This window comes from Lepisosteus oculatus, chromosome 14 (assembly GCF_040954835.1).
Source record: "Lepisosteus oculatus isolate fLepOcu1 chromosome 14, fLepOcu1.hap2, whole genome shotgun sequence".
NCBI classification, from domain to species: Eukaryota; Metazoa; Chordata; class Actinopteri; order Semionotiformes; family Lepisosteidae; genus Lepisosteus; species Lepisosteus oculatus.
The window spans coordinates 35,843,777-35,861,085 of NC_090709.1; positions in this window are offsets into that span (position 1 = coordinate 35,843,777).

The window sequence follows — 17,309 nt, forward strand, 5'->3', positions numbered from 1 at the left end:
AACCCCAGGCCACGGCCAGGCGGAGAAAGGAGAGCGATCCGGTGGGGTCTGGGGATTTCGGACCAAGGGGCGGTCTGTCTTAGTCCTCTGGGCCTTACTGTGGCGAAATACTCCCTCCTGTCCTGCTTTTAAGTTCAAATTTCCTTTTTTATTTCAGTACATTAGCTTTTTTTTTAAGCATTTCTTTGGGGGGCATCTCTGCTGTTGAAATAAAGACTTGGGAAACACAAACAAAGACCTCAGTCGGCTTCAGAGGAGAAACTGTCCCTCCCCCCCCTCACTCACGTGTCCGTGGGAGTCTGCTTGAGCGACGCAGAAACACGTCCACACCTGGGGCTCGCCTGCCATTCCCACACAAGAGAGCAACAGGAATCGGAAGTCCAGGACTCCGTCAATAAGATAGCTAGATAAATAAGCCACGCAGGAAATCAATAAAGAAACAAATAGAGCAATAAGGCGGCAGTGGTCCGGGTCGGAGCTCGGGTTCGGGTCCGCCTGGCCGGTATGGGTATCGGTATCGGGCCGGACTCGAGGGCCTCTCCCGTCACGGTCGGACTCCATCCAAAAGGGGGGGCAGGGGCAGGGGCGGGGGCGGGGGCGGGGGGGGGTTACAGGTCGGAGCTGCTGCTGCTGCTGCTGCTGCTGAGGTACTGAGAGATGCCGACCAGGAGCAGCACCTCCTCGGTCTTTGTCGCCGCAGCCACCAGCAGCAGGAGCAGGCGCTGAGCGGAGCGGGGCTCGGCTGCCGGGGGGAGAGAAGAGAGGTCAGGGTCACGCTCGCTGGGGTTCAAGCTGCATGGTATTAATAATAACTCCTTACACTACTATAGCTCTTTTCTGGACACTCTCCACTCAGAGCTCTTTACAGGTCATGGGGATCCCACTACCGCCACCAGTGTGCAGCCCCACCTGGATGATGCCCCAGTCCTCTCCCCACACACCAGCTCTCAGTGGGGAGGAGAGCAGAGTGATGAACCCATTTCAGAGAGGGGGTATTAAGAGGCCATGATTGGTAAGGGCCAATGGGAAATTTGGCCAGGACGCCAGTCCTAGCCAGTAGGACCTCGGTTTGACGTCTCATCCGAAGGACGGCGCCTGTTTTACGGTCTAGTGTCCCCGTCACTATACTGGGGCATTAGGACCCACATGGACCACAGGGTGAGCACCCCCTGCTGGCCCCACTAACACCTCTTCCAGCAGCATACCGAAACTTATTAAAATTATCCTGCAGCTAGGATCACACCTTCCCCCATCTCTTAACGACAGACTACTCTTCTTCTAAATTTTCTCCATTCATTGGAAGTTTCATTCCACACCTCTCTACACCCATTCTGACTTCACACCTCTTGATTGGCCTCTCTGTTTGTTCCCTGCTCCCGCCTCTCGCTCCTCCTCTCTCTACATTACCTTTGCCTACTGCCCTGTCTCTCTCAGACCTGAAGAAGGCTCCACGGCCGAAACGTTGTTTTCTTCTCTTTTCAGCAGGAATAAACATTTACTTGTTCCTTTACTTGTCATTTCTTTTTATTCTTGTTTGCCTGATAATGCCGAGATCATCTTGTCCTCACGTTCAGTGAGACGGCACCAAGTGCTGCATGTAATGACATTTGCGTTCAGAAAAACTGTGCAAACCTGTCTGAACACGTTTTGTGACCGATTCCTAACTGACATTGTGAATTTCGGATCAATTCTTCACGTCCACCTTTTTTCTTTCAGAGGGTTCTATCTTCCAGTGTCGCTCTGGGCCTGCTAACGTATTGGTTATGCTAAGAGCCTGTGGATAGATTGGTGCCCGAGTTTGGTAGTTGTGTAGTGTGGACGAGCAGTCAAAAGCAGACGTCCTGTGTGCCTTCTAAGCCTTATTTCTTTGCTCTGGGCGTTTGGGTAAAATCGAAACTGCATTCAGGATGACTTTTACAATTTGCGAAAAGTTGAAGAAAATGTTTCAGAAGCTTCGTCAGTCTTCTGTGAAACAACTTGAGGCACCAAGGTAAGGTACATATGTTTAGGTTTTTCTCATGACCCTGAAAACATCTCTGTGCTTAGTTCTACAACCCCAAGTTTGTGCAAGCATATGTTAAACTGAGAGGGAGCATTCTGGCTCGCCTAATTTTGTCACACTTTAGTATTTTTTAACTGTGTTATTGCTCCGTTTTTACTTCTAATATGGTGTATTTTAAGTGATATAATGTGTAGCTGATTACGCTTTGTAGATTATATGACCAACTGATTTTGGATAGTGGGTGCAGGCTGTATTTTGTCTCTCCGAACAACAGCAGTACGACGAGAGATTCAGTAGAAATTTGCTGTGCCTGTTAAATGTATTTTAGTAAATACACAATTATGTTGCTGGTCAGCTGCTCAAGCCTTGGCCTAATCAGAACTCAGATTAGGTTTTATTATATTGTACTTGTGATTCTTTTTTATTAACTTTTATTGGCTCATCTTTGAAGTCATATATGATGGCAGTAAAATAGCTTTTTATTAGAAGCAAAACTCTTTTATTTATGAAAGGAGATCAGATCCTGTACTTCTGCAGGACTGCTGAATACCCCCGTGTGGGCTCTGGGTGGGGACAACAATCCTACTGTCATGAAGCTTTGTGTGCAGGTATAGAACAGGTAAAAGAACAGAAGAGTGAAGTCAAGAGGCTGTTTGGAATAGAAATAGGTGTGTAAACACTGAAAACAGATTGTTACACAGCAGTTTTAGATGCAAAAGCAATTGAACAGCATGGCTGTTTCTAGCTTCCTCTTCGATGGGGACACTGCAGTAGTGGAAGTTCACAGGACTTAAGCATGGGCAGACACAAAGGAGAAAATGAGGAAGACCAGGCTTCAGGAAGTATTTTAATTCTGGATGGAAGATGGTGCACTACTAGCAGGGTAGATCTGCTTTTTACGTTTGATACTGCCACAGGACAAGCTCTGAGAAGAAACAACAACAACAACAAAAAGTGAGTTCACTGCGGACAATATTGAGAGCCAAAATACATGAATAGAAATTAACTGTTAAATCTTGTTTGTCATGAACGACGTCGGTGTCTCTATTCTAGCAATTGCGTGGTGCAAACAAAACAGGTTTTGTGATTCAATTAACAGTTCTGCTTTATTAATTTTGCTTGTTGTTTTTAAAGTAATGACAACATGGTATCATTAACAACAACAGAAACAACATGGAACCACTTTATCCAGTAAAACGTAGAATTGTGGAACCGTCATGAAGCCCTTTTTAGAGGAAGATTACACTTTCTTTAATGAGCAATGCATAACTGATTTGTAGATTTGAATTAGCCCATATGTTTTTCTCACAGACGGTCAAGCGTACTGTCACTCTACAAAAGCACTGGTTTCCTTTTGATGTTGTATTTCAATGAATTATGCTCTCCCTTTCTCAAGACAAAATCAAAGCACTTCAGAGCTGTAATAGAGCAGAAAGGCAGCGAGTTCTGTTTCTGTTCTGTGGGAAATCCTTCATCCAAGGAGCAGGACACAGTCTTTGTGGATTCAGTTGTTTTATTGAGCTCAATAGTGACATCAATGCGCGTTGGGTCTGCCCCGCAGGACAGACAACACTGCAAGGGTTTCCCAGCTCTTATATACATTATGATCTCAGAAAGATGTTTTGTTTCACTGCTTCATGTGTATTCGTCTTCCCTTTTGATATGTAGCATGAGTTGACCAGTTGGTCCTGTCCTGAGTCCTGTTCTTTGATGTGTAGCTGTCTTTGTTGGAGCTGCTTAAGATATGCTAAGACAGCCGACACATTACACAATGTGCTTGATTTAATACAGTAGTGTCGAATACAGATAAATTATATATATATTTTCCATCAATAATATAAGTGTTTTATGTTCCACTTCATCAGTCTGTATTTTTTTTTTAAATGGTCATTTTAAAACTGTTTACGTACTAAACTACCAAGGAGCAAAAAGATGTTTTTATTCTGAGGTGATCAAAATTCCATGCAAGTTGTATCAGTTCAATGGTGTGAAAAAAGTAGCCTGATTGTGTGGTAAGAGGCAAATCGATAGGTGGGTTACGTAACTTTGTAGTGCAGATAGTGTATTTTTGTAAGTGAATGTAATGAAGGAGTATTTGTGTTGTTTGTATGCTTATTCCATTGAAGTAAGACAAAAGGCCAGTGAGATAATGGATTATCAATAGAGCAACAATAATACCACCAGCTGGTGGAATTTGAAAAAAAAAGCATTTTTATTTTTATTACAGACTGTAGTAAAATATCTCTGTCTATGTGTTGTTGTTCAATTCTTTTATCTTGTTTCAGAAGACAGCCAGTCTAAAGTATTTCATGTGTTGATTAAAACTGAAAAAGTTTTTGGTTTACTTTCAGACAGAAAAGGAAAAATGCCCTTCTTTTGTGTAACTTGAGGCAGCATTGTTGTCTGTGTTCTAGACAGCTGGGTTGCAGTGTTTCACTTGGGAGCAGAGGGGCAGTTTGTTAATTAGTCTTTATTTTATAAAACAACTTTTAGATTACAAAAAATGTTGGTAAAAACAAAAGCTGGCAGCGCTGGGGCCCTGGGTTCAGTTCCAGACAACAGGTACTGTACTATCGGGGTGGAGTTTGCATGTTCTCTCCAGGTTTCCTCCAGCTGCTCTGTTTGTTCCCCATAGTCCAAAGACATACTGCGAGGTTAACTAGCTTCTGGGACAATTGGTCCTGGTGTCAGTGTGTGTGTGTTTCTGTCTGTGTACAGTATAACCTGTGATGGACTGGTGTCCCATCCAGGGTGTGTCCTGCCGTGCGCCTGTTGCTTGTCAGGACAGGCTCCAGCTCCCCCATGACCCTCTACTGGGAAAAACCACTTAGAAGATGAATGTATGGTGAAACAATAATGTCAGGACTTAAAACAAATGCATAAAACCATACAAGTCTAGGTTAAAAAACATGAGCTGCAGAATTGTGGACGTACTGAAGTTTAGCTCCAGCGGGGAGGACAGGACAGTAGTCCAGTCTGGGCATGGCGAAAGCAAACGCTGATTTCTTCCCAGCAGGCATTCACAGTACAGGACACAGCTGTGAAATTGCCCTCACCTCCTCTTGTGCTGATGATGTGGGCATGCGTCGCTGATGTCAAAGCGAGATCGGAAAGGACTCCCTGGTGTTTTATTTTGCCACAGCTCTCATTTTGAACTCCCTCCGTGGCAATGGTTGGATTTTTGGGGGGTGGGGAGAGGTGGTTTTTATCCGATGCCTAACATTGGCAGTACGAGTTATGTATTTGGTGGTGGCCACTTCAAAGTCAGATTTACATTGCAAGTGAAGCAAAATATTTTCAACCCAGAGATAAAAACGCACCTCAGTTCATCTAAGAATATGGCCAGGTATAGAGCCCGAGGGAACTCCAGTGGAGAACTGCCTGCTAATATGTCTAACCCCCATAGAGACGATCCCAGAAAGGCAAGACTCTCACCAAGTGCAGCCTTGTAGAACCAGAGATGTCCAGTAATCCTCCACACAGCTCGCAGTGTCCCCTGACCTCCCACGGCCAGACATAGCGACCAGTCTGCTCTGTGGTTTCCATCTGCTGCTGAAGTGAACGGGTTAGTGCTGTCGCAACTGCATCGAGGAAGCATGCCCAATGTATTTCCCGAACTTTATCTTCCTGGGAAAGACGGCTCACGTCTCTGTCCAGATCAAAGGCTGAAAGTTAAATCTGTGGGGTGGACAGCGTCTGGTATCGTGCAGTAAGTGTGCAGAACCGTCTTTATCGATTGCCGAACACAAGAGCATCAATTGTTCTGATGGGTCACGCGAGTGAGTACAGTTCCAAAGAGAAACGGGCGAGTCTGATGTTAGTGAAATTGTCGTCTGTTGACGGCGCCTAGTCTCGTATCAGAAAGGCGTGCTGTTCACAGCTGTTGCTCAATGGATTACCGACATCTTGCCTATAAGTGTGGAATTTAGGGATTTCAGCAGGGTTTCCCATCGCCAGGATCTCTAACAGAAGGGATTTATAGGCTGTCAGGCACTCTTTGAACTTCTATACGGTCCACATCTTGAGGCTTACTTGAATGTGTTTGTCAAGGGTTCTAAATCGCCATCTATCAGAAACACCAGAAGCGAAGGATAAGATCCCACATCTATGAGTGTTTCTACCAAACTGTTCATAAAAGAGACAGCTGAGCTTTTTTAACTGTCCTATCTTGCAGTTTTTGGTGAATAAATTTGGTCAGAGTGTTTACGTGAGTATGTTTCTTTTCTTTTCTCGTAGCAAAAACACAAGCTTGGCAACCTTCACTATGTGTTTCTGTAACAGCTCATCCCATTAAGCCCCCTTACCTCTATCTGATTAATCTTCATGAGTGCCACCTTATTAACGTAAATGCTGTGCAGCAACAGTGAAAACACAGCAGAACAGGTTCAGAACACTAGAATATTTTTTCGTGGGACAGTTACAAGCACTGTGCTGTAGCTTTGTTTAAATCAGAACAGCACATTTTTAAGATTAAGGAGGGATCCATGTTTGTTTTAGCCAATTACTATAAGTTCCACTTCTTTAACAGAGTCATTGCATTTGTACTTTAATTATCATATGCAGTGGGTACAGAAAGTCACCACTCCCTTCAAAATGTTCACCTTTTATTGCCCTAAAATCCAGAAAGACGACCAATAAAACCAGACTTTTTCCAGTTTTATTTACAAATTGTACCTTGCAATATCCAAGTGAAAAAAGAAAGCAAAATTAAAAAGCGGAAGAACTGGGAGAACACCCCCGAGTTAATACTTGCAGGAAGCACCTTTTGCTTGAATTACAGCCTTGAGTCTGTTTGGATACATCTCTGCCGGCTTTGCACACCTACAGGGAGGAATATTTGCCTGTTCCTCCTAACAGAATTGTTGTAATTACAAAACAGGATGCTGTCACCCCCGTGCTCTACTGTAGGAATGGTGTTCCTTGGAAGGTAAGATGTATTGTGTTTTTGCCAGATGTACAGATTCACGTTCCGCCCAAAATTTGATTTTGGTCTCATCTGACCACAGCACCTTTTGCCACTTGGCCACAGAATCTTTAAGATGTTTTTTAGGAAAACATAAATGAGGCTCGATGGCTTCTTGCCACCCTCCTGTACGGGCCAGATTCGTGGAGCGCTTGTGATATTGTTGTCACATGCACACCAGTAGTTCAGGTGGGGAGCTGCGTCAGCACGCGTAGGCTGCAAAGGAACAAGTAGTAGGTTTATTCCCAGCTGAAAAGAGAAGAAAGAAAACGCAACGTTTCAGCTGTGGAGCCTTCTTCAGGTGTGTCTTTCTTCTCTTTTCAGCAGGGAATAAACCTATTGCTTGTCTATCACAATGACTAGTCTTGGCCATAAAGGCCTACAGCTCGTTCAAGGTTGCCAGCAGCCTCTTGGTAGCCTCTCTGGTCCGTCTCCCTCTTGCTCGGTCCTCCAGTTTGGGGGGTCAGCCTGATCTAGGGAAGTTCTGGGTGGTGCCACACGCCTTCCACTTCTTAATGATGCTCTTGACTGTGCTCCATGGGTCACCTCAAGCCCTTGATCTCTTTTTATACCTGTCTCCTGACTTGTGTCTTTCCACAACTTCATCTTGAAGCTCTTTTGGAAGCACCTTTCTGCCCACAGTGGAATCTTTGCTTTGAAATGCACTTCCAAGCAGTGGAATCCTCTAGAAACAGCTGCTTCTATTCTGAACTAATCAAAATCACCACAGCTGATCACAGCTGGGAGCCAATTAGTTTGTTGTGTGATCTGTAAGGTGATTGGTAATACCTGAGCAAGTTTACAAATCCAATTCAATTCAACTTTATTGTCATTAAACTTACACAGGTGCATAGTATAATGAAAAGTGTTTCTCATGAGTCACTCAGGTGCAGTATATAAATAGGACAGAAGATAAGACAATAGACAGTAACACAACAGCAATAACAGTAACGTGTAATAACATAACATAAATAACGTAATCAAGTGATCAAAACTGTGCAAAATTCCGCAAACAGAGAAAATAAAACTGGACAAAAACAGTGCAGGGTAATTCTTGGAACAGTGCAAAAATAGTATGGTTAAAATAGTATGGTTAATTAATAAATATTACTGCAATTGTAGTGCAAATGCAATTGTAAATGCATTAAGCTGAAAGTCCCCCCCGATGCTGATAAGATGCTGCGAGAGAGATGTTTTCTGCTGGAGCTCCTTGCTGTTCTGCTTCCCTGCAGCCACTGAAGTGTTTCTTGGTGGTCAAGGATTCTGGGGCTGGTGAATCACCACCTGGGAGCACTGCCTGTCACTGGAGGTTGCAGTTTCCATTTAGACGCTGTTCACATCTCCACAGAGTTTCTCTTTTTTTCCCCTCTATCCTCTTCCACTGTACAGTATTAACATCAGGTGCCAATAAATAATGTTGAATGCTCACACATCGATCCTCATCACTAGAATCATGCTTAGCAATATCAAGCTTATATATATATAAACACACATTTGTCCGAATCTCAGCCTTAACTCTCAAACATAACATACATGGGTTGGCCCTTTATGTGGTCTTCTTGATAATCACGTTTTGAGAGTTTTGATTTGACTTTGGAATCCAACACACAGTCAAAGTCTGCTGTTACAGAAGAGAATCACAGCAGAACAGATATTATTAGTGACCACGGAGACCGTGGATGACTGGGTTGTGTTTTTGTTTTATTTTCAGCTGTTATTGACTAATTTCATAAACTTTCAAGTGCTGCATTTAAACCTTGTGTACAAATAGAAAAATGTACGTCTTAACATACAATTAAACCATTTTCATGTGCAGTTTCGTTTTCATGTCTGAAAACTAAATCAGATTTTTTTTATTGCATTAAAAATTTGTAGCATTTTGGCCTTGAGACCTATGGCAAAAGGGAGTATTATGTACTGAGCACCAGAAAAACATTATGTATATTTTCTTTAGAGAAATGTAGTTTTTGGAAGTTGATTTTTTTTGGTGTCATGTTGATTAATTGATCCTTCATGACTGACTGTTAAGCACTGGAGGGACTGAGACTGTGACAGAGGCACTAAATCACCCTGTGAGGTTAGTGAGAGGGGCTTTGTGAGAAAGCCGCCTGGTCATTTGAAAAGCCAGCAGAAGGCTGAGGCACAGCTGGTCTGGCTGAGTAATTAGTGGTCACAGGGAGTGAAACTCCATGGGAGGGAAAGGAGTTGGGACAGAGGCTCCGAGTGGAATTAGCCACTCCTCCGGGCTAATTAAGAGGCTTTTGGTCTCAGGGTTGGGCCCTAGTCTGCAGGGAGGAAGAGAGGGAGATCCAGGGAGGAGTTCTCGTGAGCTGGGATTGGATTGATTCCCAGGCCAGTGAGACTGGGTAAGCTAGGGAGGCTGGAGAAAGTACAGCATGGTCTGTGCTGAGGGCTGTCGCAGGTGCAGGACAGGAGAGCGGCGTGGCAGGTCACTGGCTCGGATCGGTGGGAATGGGGAACAGGCTTGGCCAGCTGTAACAGGGCGTTGGCACCTGCAGGAGAGGGGCATCGCTTGGCACAGCTGCAGAGTGTGAGAACACAGCTGTCTTGAGAAAGCTGAGGTGCTGCTGGAAGAGGTGTTAGTGGGACCAATAGGAGGTGCTCATATTAAAGCTCCAGTATAGTGATGGGGACGCTGTAAAAAGGCGGTGTCCTTCGGGCGAGACGTAAAACCAAGGTCCCGATTCTATCTGGTCATTAAAAAGCCCAGAGAGTAGGCTGTTCCTGATGTTTGGGCCAAAACTTCATTAATCAGTTCTCCTTCACACTGATAGCTCATCCAGGTGGGGCAGCACACTGGGGGGGGTGGAGGGGATCCCCCTGACCTGTCGAGTGCTTTGAGTGGCGTGTCCAGAAAAGCGCTCTATACAGGATCATTATTTTCTGGAGGAAAGACCAGTGGAAGAAAGAAGACTGTACAGTTTGGGTTTGAAAGAAGAAAGACATCATTTAAAAATCTAAATGTTGAGATTGATTAGTTAGCATGCCCCTATAAATAATTATATCTTTATTTATTTTGGCTCGAGTGATGAGGTGGTTTTGCATGTTTGTTGTCAGGGCCGGTGAAGATCAAAAAAGGAAACAAATATTCGCCATTTGTCAAGTGACCAAAGCCCTGCTTCCATCGGCAGACCATTGGAGACCGGACGATGCCTGCAGGTGGTCGCTTGTCATCTTGGGTCTTCACACCCAGCAATGTCAGTTTTAGCAGGTTTTGATTTATTAATATGGGATTAAATGTACAATGCAAAATATAAACAATACTGAGAAAAAGGATCCCATGTTTTTCATCTCTAAATCTATATCTTCTCCCTCGAACACCCCCTCCAAGATGATAGTCTATGCCCTATTCCTCATATTCTCCCAATTCATCACACTCAGGAAACTTGGAGAGAAAACGGACTCAATGACTGAATGACACTGGTGACCAGTGCTATTATGTCATCAGCTGCCACTTTCCAAGACCTTCCAAGTTCCTCCACCGGCATTGTGGACCTGGCAGAGCAAAAGACAGTTCTGAAATCCTATAATACAAGGTCCTGTTGGCACTGGCAAACACGGTCCCCCTCTGATGGGCCACAGCCAAGATCGATGATGAGACCTGAGTGTTAGGGCCTTGGCAGGAGAGGCCAGCTCCTACTGAACTCAACATGTAGTGACTGATGTTGACCTGACTGCACTGCGCAGTTCCCAGCACTCCCACGGTGCTACAGCTTATTTGCCAACTTTCCTTCGGGACAACACATCCTCAGCGGTACTGTGCCACTTGCTGTGCTTTTTACTCTCCAGAGCTGAGACCCGTTGAACACTTGTTCTGAGACTTTCTGACTTAGAGACCATTGAACAGGCATATACCTGTCCAGGTTCTACAGAAGGAACAGAAGAGTATCATACAAGACAGCACGTGCAGCCAGGTGCAGTTCTTACACTGTGGGTGTAAAGCATGTGTTGTATCTAACGGTTTCCACACATTAGTAGTCTGCCACTTCCACCGAAGGTACCCTGGTGATCAGTCATTTTGATAGCCGATTTTAAAATGTGTCATGAATTTGCCCATCATTTCTGCTCAGTAATATATCGGTGCACAAAAGATCACACACTGAACACAGTCCTGTCCTACTGTAGTTACACACTGAACACAGTACTGTCCCACTGTGATCACTCACTGAACACTGTACTGTGCCACTCTGATCACATTCATATTTTCAGAAGGCCTAGTAAGTACACTATCAAACGCTCTCTGTGTGCATCTGATACTAGTTCACAGACCCCTTATAACTTAATTAAGCAAAGTCTACCTTTTCTTCATCCATGTTGACTCTCCCCTAGGTTCATATTTCCATATAGGTGATCCTCTAGATCTGATCATTGATTATAGCTATGGAAATGTAATAGATGCAGACTTATTGGTCTATATTTACTTGATTTCAGTTTTGTATAGATGGGCAGTACAGTAGCCATTTTCCAGTACATAGCTCCCCTCTGCAGTATTTCCCTTAAGGCGTTTTACTTGCACACGTTATTAAAAATGGGAAATAATTCTGTCCTTTTAACATTGTGAAAACAGTGCAATTATAGTGGTGCATATTTTTATTATGCCATGTAGTGATAGTTCCTGCTCTTCTGTTTTAACAACCTGGTAAATAATTGCTGTGCTGTGTTCGCCATGTTGTTGTATTCAGTCTTGAGCAAGTCAGCTGTAGGAAAGGCCTTGGTTTTAAGCGACCTAGCTTAGATAACGAAGCAAAAACATCTGACTGGTTTGTCTCCAACAAAGCTCTCTGCAAACTTTTGCCCTTCGAAAGCAGCTGAAGGTTTTGGGCTGCGTTTTTCAGGTCTTTATAAAGAAAAGGCCCAAGAGCGAGACGCAGTCGGTGAAACTGCTGGGTAGTCAAGTGTGGAATGAACAGTGGAGTGTGCTGATGTGGTGACTGGGTAACGGCCCTGTGAACTGGAGTCTTCTGTCCATAAGAGGAGCAGGTACTATAGTCTGAGGGAAAGGGGAATTCAGAATCCTTACCTGTTCAGTTCTCCGCCCATTTTTTGGAGTAGATCTTGAACACAATCCCAAGAACTTCACAGTTCACAGCAAATGGTGTGGACCTTTCTACTGGGGGGAGGGGGGGGAATGAGACGTTTAAACTGGTTTCGCTCTCGAGATTGAAACTGCAGCCGAGAGAGACGAGCATCAGCTAGAAACCCTTGTATAAAAGAACAGGCCTGCCCTCGGTAGGGGGTCGGCCCATTTTGACACACCGGCAGCAGGGGAGGATGTGGCCTCACACACTGAACACTGTACTGTCCCCCTGTGATCACTCACTGAACACTAGCGTCCCACTCTGAACACAGTACTGTGCCACTGGGATCACACGCCGAACACAGTACTGTCCCCCTCTGATGACACACTGAACACTAGCATCACACGCTGATCACAGTACAGTCCCACAGTGATCTCATTGAACACAGTACTGCTTTATTTGATGACACACTGAACACAGTACTGTCCTACTTTAGTCACACACTGAACACAGTACTGTACCACTCTGATCACACTCTGAACACAATACCGGCCCACTGTGACAACACACTGAACACACTACTGTCCCAAGGTGATCACACAGTGAACACACTACTGTGCCTCTCAGATACCACACCGAACACAGTACTGTGCCTCTCAGATGCCACACTAAAAACACTACTATGCCACTGTGATTACTCACTTAACACAGTACTGTCCCCTTATAGTTAACACACTGAACACAGTACTGTCCCCCACTGATGACACACTGAACACAGTACTGTCGCACTGTGATCACTCAGTAAACATGGTACTGTGCCACTGTGATTACACACTGCACACTGCAATACCTAACCATCTTGGAAAGCTATCTGACCTCCTCCGAACGAGGGACGGGTGAAGAGGTAGCTCCTGATCTCGAGCCAGAGGGAAGACGGGAAAATGGTTCAGGTCAGGGGAAGTCACAGCCCTGACGCGGGAGAACATCACACTATTCCTAGACTTCAAGAGAGAACAAAGGCAGACCGAACGTGAAGTTCTGTGTGGCATCAATCTACGACGAGGTCCACATCGGATCTTCCGTTTACCTCTTCGAAAGGGGGGCTCTGGCCAGCAAGCACTTCGAGCTGCCTTCCCAGCCGGGGGTACCGGCCGTGCTGACAACTCTGCACGACTCCGTCCAGCCAGCGTTCCGCCCGCCGAAGTACGGCGCCGGCGAGATCGTGAGGTATCGGGTTCTGTACCAGAAGCCGGGCGACTCAGCTTGGGGGGAAGTGGATACCGATGACAACAAGCCAGAGTTCACCGTGTCGGGGCTGGACCTGAACGCTTCGTATCGATTCGGCTGTCGGGCGGTTTGCAAACCCGGAGTCGGCTGTGCCAGCGACGCAACTCCTTCCTGCAAGACGCTTCCTTCAGCCCCCCCCGGAGCTCCTCAGCAGAAATCAACAGGACCAAACTCCATGACGGTCACCAGGACTTGGCGCTGACGAAGAAACTCCTGGAGGAGCGCGAGAGGCTGGAGACGGCGATGGCGAGGCTGCTGCCTCAGATCTCGGCCGGGCAGATCTCGGTGAAGCTGAGCGAAATCATTAAGGCTTCCGGCAAGTTCACGTCGACGAAGGAGATGCTTGAGAAAATCGAAATGGACTTCGAGACGATCGAGGACCGGATCATGCAGCTGATCAGGCTGTCCTCCAACTGCCTGGCGCGGCTGGAGGAGATCGCCCTGAAGCCCAACGCTCTGTCCACGGCCGCCTACATCGAGCTGCTCATCCGCAACGAGGAAGAGGAAGCCCGCCCGGGCTTCGAGGACCGCATCGCCGACCTGCGCAAGATGAAACAGAACGCCGAGATCCTCGCCAAGATCGCCAACAACGAGAAACTGCTGCCGGAGGAGCGCAGGATCACGAGGGAGAGAAACCAGAGGCTGAGGAAAATCGCTCAAGACGTCAAACTGGCGATCTCCGTAGTGAGAGCCTGGACTGCAGGACACTGAACACGTTCCACACCGCCCGACAACTCCTGCAGGACACTGAACACGTTCCACACCGCCCGACAACTCCTGCAGGACACTGAACACGTTCCACACCGCCCGACAACTCCTGCAGGAAACTCCAGGTGAGAGATTCACACTGAGGTGACCTGTCTCCAGCTGTACGACACTGACAGAGACACACTGATTCCAGGTGAGAGATTCACACTGAGGTGACCCGTCTCCAGCTGTACGACACTGACAGAGACACTGATTCCAGGTGAGTGATTCACACTGAGGTGACCTGTCTCCAGCTGTATGACTCTGACAGACACACTGATTCCAGGTGAGAGGTTCACACTGAGGTGACCTGTCTTTCACCTCTATGACAGATTCCAGGAGCTGAGCTGTAAGGACCCTCTTTAGATTCTGATCTGATGCAAGTTCGATGTAAGTTTTCCCTACACATCAAAGACGCAGCTCCTTCGACATCTGCCTCTCCACACTGCAGATCGCTACTGAATCGCTACTGAATCCTATTGGTTGCCGTGCTGCCTGATAGTCTGGCTCCTTCCTAGGACTTGTGCTCCTCCTGCGTCATCAGGCACTGTACACCCACGTTCACAGTCCTTGGTGTTCCCAGGGACAGAGTGTCATTGATAAGGTCACTTCCTCCCCAGCTTCCAGTCATACCCATCTGGTTCCAGTCTGGTGGCGTGTAGTCCCCCTAGCGTTAACCCACAGTGTACACTCCATCTGGCTCCAGTCTGGTGCAGTGTCGTCCCCATAGCGTTAACCCACAGTGGACACTCCATCTGGCTCCAGTCTGGTGCAGTGTCGTGCCCGTTTGTAGACACAACAGTCAGACAAGAGAAGGAGTCGCTGCCCTTCCTGACCACATCTCCTTAGCAGAAGACCTGAACACAGATCAAACGCTTCTAAGGAACAGCTGCTTCAAGAACAGTTCTCAACACGTCAGTGTGAATTTCAAATCGCATTTCAATGTTTTTTGTCTGGCGTCTGTACTTGGTAGATTCATACGCCTGTGAAAAATGAAAAATACCTTTCCTCTGAGAGACCTGTTGTGCTCTATTTCTGGGTGACCTTGGACATCATCCATCTCTAACGAACGGTGTTGACTTCTGACGATTCTTGTGCACTCTCTCTCACCTGTATATAAAAGCACACTTCAGTCACCTGCAGGCGCGAGGCCCTGCTGACGAGAGACGCTCTGGTCCTCAGGTACGGGGCTGTGAAAGAGCGAGAGGAGACCCAGGAACGCCTGAGGGGCGACGGAGAGGAATCCACTGTCACACACAGCAGTGACACGGGCACACGCAGTCACATGGGGACACCACAAGGGAACTCACAGCAGATGATCGCTCGACGGCATCGCAGCCGAAACACGGGGTCGAGCCCAGAGAATTTCACAAGGCACTCAAAGCCAATCAATCACTCTCTTTTCTCGAGATCACATGTTAATGGAGATTCCAGGAGAGAACATCAGAGCAGGAACAGGATACCCCCGTCCCCACAGTGTGACTGTTCCCGCCAGAGCCCGGCAGCCGATATGATATGATATGATACGAAGCGTTCAGGTCCAGCCCCGACACGGTGAACTCTGGCTTGTTGTCATCGGTGTCCACTTCCCTCCAAGCTGAGTCGCCCGGCTCCTTGTACAGAACCCGATACCTCACGATCACGATTTCCTGGTGAAAGGAAAGCTTTGAATTTAGAGAATTTAAAATGATTTTTGTAGATTTTAAAACTAAGGGATTGAGTAGAACTAAGTTATTTTATTTCAGTTGAACTATTAGGAACAGTTATTTTACGAAACCCGAACATTATTCTGTGTTTTGGTTTACTCGAGATTTAACGTGTCCTGCTGGAGTTGTCGGGCGGTGTGGAACGTGTTCAGTGTCCTGCTGGAGTTGTCGGGCGGTGTGGAACGTGTTCAGTGTCCTGCTGGAGTTGTCGGGCGGTGTGGAACGTGTTCAGTGTCCTGCTGGAGTTCTCGGGCGGTGTGGAACGTGTTCAGTGTCCTGCTGGAGTTCTCGGGCGGTGTGGAACGTGTTCAGTGTCTGCAGGAGTTCTCGGGCGGTGTGGAACGTGTTCAGTGTCCTGCAGGAGTTCTCGGGCGGTGTGGAACGTGTTCAGTGTCCTGCAGTCCAGACTCTCACTGCGGAGCTCGCCAGTTTGACGTCTTGAGCAATTTTTCTCAGCCTCTGGTTTCTCTCCCTCACGATCCTGCGCTCCTCTGGCAGCAGTTTCTCGTTGTTGTCGATCTTGGCGAGGATCTCGGCGTGCTGTTTCATCTAGCGCAGCTCGGCGATGCTGTCCTCGAAGCCCGGGCGGGCCTCCTCTTCCTCGTTGTGGATGAGCAGCTCGATGTAGGCGGCCGTGGACAGAGCGTTGGGCTTCAGGGCGATCTTCTCCAGCCGCGCCAGGCAGTTGGAGGACAGCCTGATCAGCTGCATGATCCGGTCCGCGATCGTCTCGAAGTAAATTTTGATTTTCTCGAGCATCTCCTTCGTCGACATGAACTTGCCGGAAGCCTTCACAAAGTTGTCCTTGAGTTCTTAGACTGTTTTGATGACCTTGACCACCAAGCTCGCCTCCACATTCAGAGTGGACGCCTTGTCCTCCGTGGAGTCGGACGCAATGATCTGGAAATCTGTGTTCGGCTGAGGACGCACGTCGATGTCTTTCTGCAGCGTCTCGGCGTCCCATAACGTGATTCCTGCGGGGAGACAAGAAATAGAAGATGTGTTAATAGGGCTTTGCAAGCTTGTCGCACTACAGGGAGTGATCTTTCAGCTGTGCGGTCAAGTGTCGCTGTAGCGTCGATGGTGGTCTAGTGGTCAGGATTCGGCAATCTCACTGCCGCGGCCCAGGTTCATTTCCCAGTCAGGGAATGTCAATACTCTTCTGGGGCAGAGCGGTGGCTCTGTGGCTCAGGATCCGTTCCTGTGGCTGGAAGGTTGCTGGTTCAAATCCCGCAGCCAGCAGAGGAATCCTACTCCATTGGGCCCCTGAGCAAGGCCCTTCACCCCAACTGCTCCAGGGGCGCTGTCCAATGTCTGACCCTGCACTCTGACCCCCAGCTTTTCTCCCTGTCTGTGTATCTGTCTCATGGAGAGCAAGCTGGGGTCTGTGAAAAGACGAATTCCTAATGCAAGAAATTGTATAGGGCCAATATAGCAACATTATCACATTATTATAAATGCGACAGAGATATAAGCGCAAGGCGAGGCATCCTGACCACAAGGATGAGGCTGAAGCCCCACAACTGATGCAGCCCTCCAGTGAGAGATTTTGGTTCAACAGGCCC